This window comes from Theobroma cacao, chromosome 2 (genome assembly GCF_000208745.1).
Source record: "Theobroma cacao cultivar B97-61/B2 chromosome 2, Criollo_cocoa_genome_V2, whole genome shotgun sequence".
Taxonomy (NCBI): domain Eukaryota; kingdom Viridiplantae; phylum Streptophyta; class Magnoliopsida; order Malvales; family Malvaceae; genus Theobroma; species Theobroma cacao.
Window position 1 is genome coordinate 32,046,713 of NC_030851.1, and position 6,160 is coordinate 32,052,872.

General features: G+C 32.8%; 1 long non-coding RNA gene across 1 annotated transcript in view; it reads right to left on the bottom strand.

Annotated features, from left to right (window-relative positions):
• The window catches only part of LOC108660795, an 8,436-nt gene extending 4,236 nt beyond the window's left edge, over positions 1-4,200 (bottom strand). Inside the window, exons 1-4 of the long non-coding RNA XR_001926483.1 lie at positions 4,160-4,200; positions 2,526-2,593; positions 1,020-1,086; positions 478-601 (exon numbers count right to left, since the gene is read on the bottom strand). This is a non-coding gene — a long non-coding RNA (uncharacterized LOC108660795). The remainder of the gene's footprint in view (positions 1-477; positions 602-1,019; positions 1,087-2,525; positions 2,594-4,159) is intronic.

Genomic DNA, 6,160 nt, shown 5'->3' on the forward strand with positions numbered 1-6,160 from the left:
CTAAATATTAATATTTTAAAAATTTTATCTTGTCTCCTTGGTACCTGAAATACCTTATTATGCCTCACTTGACTTCTGAATCGCCTTTTATCTCACAAATTCTCCTCTGATAAAATTATTATTATTTTATTGTTATTTTCTCACTTGCGAAATATTTTATCCTAAACTACTCCTTTCGTCTTTTATCACTTTTAAAACATTTTAATTGACCTCAATTTGCATTCGATCAACTTTATTTATCACTATATCAAAGTATGGGGTATTTCAATACAGCATTATCACTTAAAGCATAACACAAATATCCGCATAATATAGGAACACATGGTTTCATTATATCACATATTTTACATATAAAAACATTTCATCAAGGGCTTGTTCCCATGCACGTTTTAAAGAAAAGTCCGATAAAACATTTCAGGTGATTCAATTAAACACATATACGTTATTCCCAAAACATTTTAATGACAGTTCACTCACCTTACGATAGCGAGATATTACATCGCTATTAGTTCGGAGGCGTATCTAGCTATTTCTATTTGCCGGTCGCTCGTTATTTCCTCCAACACGCCACCACAATCTACTATCTTTACTTTTGTACTTCCTAGCAACAATCCAAATTCAATATTTTTAGTGTACATCATTTCTACTTCTCTTTTTCCTTCAATCATGAATCCTTATTCAACTAACTTATATCTTGACACATTTTTACCATAGTTGCCTTTATCCTTTACTTGCGTAATTCTTTAAATTATAATAACCGACAACTTAATTATGACTCTAGCACCCATATTAACCTTTTCTAGCCATTTTCATTCAAATTCGTCTTATATTTCCACACATAATCTACATATATGACAATAATAATCATCCTTACTTTCACTCAATTATTTCCAAGCTTACAATTAATATAATTGCCTTCCAACCATACCCATGACATCACAATAACCTTACATATTGCACACAATCATTCTCACCATATTAAACCAATCATAGGCTTCAAATTGTAGCATTAAGCTTACCACTTGGTTTTAGCTTGGATTTCACCCAGCAAAATTCATAATTTTCTCACACCCATGGCCACCATAGCTGCCACAAAATTATTCACACATTATTTCTCCAAAGATTTAACCAGCTATGAGCTTAAAACACAAAAATCCTTACCTTATCTTTATTGAATCTTGAGACCTACTTGATATTTCTTCAATTACTTTTGAATAACTCATTACGCAAGCCTCTCACTTTTCTCTCATTTCTTTCCTTGGCCGATTCTCTCTATTTTTCATTTCAAATGCATGGTGGTAAGGTGAAATGGCATGGGAGCATGAAAATGGCGTTGGGTGGGTGAAAATGGCATTGGGAGCATGAAGGTGGAGGAGAAAATATCTTTTGGCTAGAGATAAGAACCAGCCATGGGATAAAGGACCAACTAACGACAAAATTATCATTTTACCCTCCAAGGTTTTCACCCTTTTTAATTGTATCATCCCACAGTCTTTTAATTTCAATTTCTTTTCATTTTTCTTCTTTAACACTTTTATCAATAAAATATCAAGTTTATACTTCAATGCGGTATCATTGTAATATTTCAATATTGACTTACCCGCTCTAGCTTTATTTAATAAAAACAAGCGAGCCCAATTAACGTCATTTTTTTCAAAATTTCCTCGTTCTTCTTCTCCCCCACTTAGATTGACCATATATTCATTCTTCATGGAAAATTCGACACTGAATAAAATATGAATATTTTAATAATATTTTATTAATAAAATATTATTTTATTTCAAAAATTTTTACTTGTCTCTTTGGTATCCAAAATGTCTTATTATGTCCCGATTCACTCTTGAATCACTTTTTATCTGGCTAATTCATCCTTAATAAAAATATTATTATTTCCTCGCGTGGAAAATATTTTATTCCAAATTATGCCTTTCACCCTTCATCACTTTTAAACACTCTAATTAACCTCAATTGGCATTCGATAAGTTTTATTAGCCAACATATCAAAGTATGGGGAGTTACAAAAGTACTTTAAAGAATTTACCATAATTCTCATAAGAGTTGCCTCACTTTACACTTATATAGGTGATTCCATTAAGTGTATACTGTAATTTAATACATTACCCATAAGGATATGGAATTCATTATGTCACGACCCAGAACTCTCATCGGGCCCATGACAACCATCACGACGTCCCGATAGGCATTCATTACCCTGAATGCCGATCAGAACCCCACAAGGCTTAACATCACCTTTCGCATCTCCCTGGTGAGCGACAGTTATTAAATCTCGTATTTTAAGAAATCATAAGTCGTTTCCAAATCAAAATAATAAAATATTATTTTCTAGCTCATAGGGGCATTTTCGTCATTTTTTTTTTGAAAATACCAAAACCCGCCAAAAACATGGTGTAAAAGCTAAATATGTTCATACATACTTTAAATCAGATAACTGAAGTATAAAATTACTTTTACAGTGACACGTGGGCCCCCAACTGACCAAAATGCATCGGAAGCTAAAAACTTACAGCTTTTGCCGATTTAAGTCCAAATGAAGGTCCTTGTTAAAGTCAACTAACTATGAAATTTCCTGAGCCTGAAATGTGAGGAAAGGAAGGTGGTGAGATTATAAAATCTCAGTGAGTAAACAGACACCGTCTAAACTATCTAAAGGCGAGTAAATGGAGACGAATTAAAATATTCTTTTTCAATATATGTTTCATAACATGAATATTCTATTTACTCAATTAATCAGCATGGCTTATGTATCTCACAAAACTTGGCTCCTGCCAAAATCATTCTCGCGAGTACTTTCGTCAATGTATCCCACTGAGATCGCCAAGGCTGTTAAATATCCCATACCCATAAACATATTTTCGCATCTGACATACAGTCGTTCCTTGGTGTTGGTTGAGTCTCACTCTCACGCGGTGGTCCACGTGAAGTGCACTCAAATCTTTACCTCAGGAGATACTTCATCCAACATCTCCCTCGGAGGTAAATTTATAACTGAGTTATCGTGCCCCTTTCATAGACAGTCCACGAAAACCCCCACCACTGCAATGACTATGGATTATTTTATCTACCACCTGATTTTCAAAATCCTTATCTGCATGACATGCCAATTTATCGCAATATAGCCTCTCAAGGCTGAATACATAGTATATATAATTTTGATACAAATACCGACTTTGCCATTCATGCTCACATATTGCTATAAGCCATATAATTTAAAACACAATTTATAACACAAGCAGACAGTCTCTAATTACTCTATTTTCAAAACCAGTATTCAATTTTCCAAAAAATTTATAAAATCATTTTATAAAATCACAATTTCTCCTAAAACGTAGCAATTTACCATTTAAACCCATTTGCTATAAAATCACACAATTGTATAAAACTACTCTAGATTATTAAGACGATAATAAGTTTACTCACAATTCTAGGAGTCGATGTACTCCTAATCCTAGTCTTTAAGCATAATCTCTGTACTTTTACCAGTGTAATTTACTCACCACCTATCCACAATGTACAATATATAATTCACCACATTAATGGTTGACCACTATAAAATCAATTGAGGCTCAGTGTATATGCATGATATGATATGCAACTTATCCGACTGACGCTTAAATGCGGTGTTGACCTAAGTCGGCCTATTACCCGATTAAATGACAATTATGTCCGATTTGGCTCCAAATTGCTCTATTTCATTTCTAATACCTCAATTCACCAAACATTATTCAAATAACACTAATTTCAGCATCGAAACCTTCCCATTTCTTCATGAAAAAATTCGGCCATTACAGTGCACTAACACCATGATTTTTCCTACTTAATTTTCTCACCATTATTCATCATTTTCTAAGCCATTTCTCTTGAAATAATAACAATCTATCACCCACACACATCAAGGAAGATTCGGCCAATGAAGATTCATGGGGAAAATGGATTCTTTTCTTTTTGTTTTGCTTTGAAATATGCTAAACTAACTAAAAACACTAACATATCTTAAAATCAATTCAATCCAACATCTTTCTCTCTCCTTACCCATTTTGACCAGCCATGAATTCATCATGAAAACATGTAATTTAACCATAGAAATTAAGGAAAAATGCATGGGTAAGGTAAATCACTAGCAAAATCAAAGAAATTTTACCTTTGCTTGATCAAATCCTTGAATTCAAACACTTTCTCTTTGATTTTTCCCACCTAGGGTTTGTTCTTCCTTGGTTTCTCTTCTCTTCTGATTTGGCTGATCACTATGGGAGAAATGGGCTGATTTTTTGTCTTTTTATAAAGAAATAATAAAATAATAAAAGCATGACACATGGTATTTCCTTATTGGTTCAAATTTTAAATATTTGACTTTTAATTCTTTAATTCTCCACCACACATTTCTCATGTTTATCCATTTGCATGATGAATAAAATCCCTTGGTGTTGACAAGTGTCAGGGGTGAAAATTTACCGATTTGCCCCCGATGTGGCAAAATTATCATTTCACTCCTATACTCCAAATTATACCGAAAATTAAAATTTTTCACTTCTAAACCTCAAATTATACTCCAATACTCAAATCATACTCCAATAAGTCAAATGGGGCCAAAACCAATCTTTTCTAAAATTCTCATTTTGTCCCCAGGTGGCAAATGACCATTTTGCCCCCGGATAGTGAAAATTTCGGTTTGACTCCAAATTGATCATCGAACTTCAAATCACCATTTTAAATCATTCATGGACTATGAAACTCTTAATTTCACCTTAAAATTCTTATTTGAACTAGTTCGAGGCTTAATCGATTTAATGGTACCATTAGGGGTAATATCGTCTTTTAATGATTTCTTGAACTTCCTAAATATGCAAACATTTTATTGAGCATGTAAATGACGTCATAATTATTTTATAGAGCAGGGTTTGACAACACTACCCCTCTTAAAATAAAATTTTGTCCTCAAAATTTCACTTATCAAACTAAAAGAAAATGCGAGGTATTATCTTTTATTCGATGCTCAACTTCTCCTGTTATCTCCTTTATAGGGAATCTTGAGTTGCTCCTCATATTTATTTCCAACTCAACTTGAATACTTCACTTATATCTATTATTACCCTTTAGAATTTGATCAGCAATAATCCTCTTAATCATGAGTCTTTATGTCATTTAAGATTTCACTAGGTAATTTTCCAAGATAAAGAGTTTACGCAGTCTCTTGTTTATAATTGGTGCTGCAGTCACTGACTATAAATAAGACTCTACGTCAACTCCACTATTCCGCTGTTACCACAAGAGTTGCTTCATTTAATCACTTTTCATTCAACTGAGTTAATACAAGAATTATAAATCCTCATAGTAATCCTTTATAGTACTCATTTTCTATGCCACCATCGTAATCCTTTATTCATAAATTCGTTACTTTACATTGATGTCCCTTCTCATTAATCTCTCATCTTCTTTATTTCTTAAGATTTGACTTTGATCAATATATTATTGATCTTAATACTCCACAAGATAATATATTTCAATGTAGCTGTTGGAATCTACTTAATTAAAACAAATCTTTTACTATTGGAGTTACTACCTTAGTCGTTCTCAACGGCTTGACTCCTTTTTGAGTCTATACTACAATTAGCAAAGTAAATTCTCTATCACAGATGCATGATCGGGACACTGACCCCAACATATCTATATTATCTATGTGATATGCCACAGTTATCCCTTAGGGCATATTTCACTTCCAATATTCACATATCTTTACCATGATAATTTTTCGAATAAATTAAAACTTGTGGGGGAAAACATACTTTACAATTTATATCTCCCTCTATAAGCATCTCTAAAAATCCTCATGTCTTATGTCCCACCTTAGGACAGTCTTCCCATATGGTTCAATAGATCACAACTTCATCACACGCCTAATGATTCATTATTTATAGTATCCCACTGTTTTCATAGTCGTAACCGATTATATTTCTCATCTTATAATTTTACGATATCACCTTCTAATTCCCTCCATACTCAAATTTATAATCCTTGACTTAATCCCGTTAACTGGTGATCAATTCATAGTGCTGCAAGGTTTAATCGTTATTAAATCTAATAATTGCTGGAACCATTAATGGCTTCCTATTTCAACCTTCAGTACTTATTTAAAATAATCGAT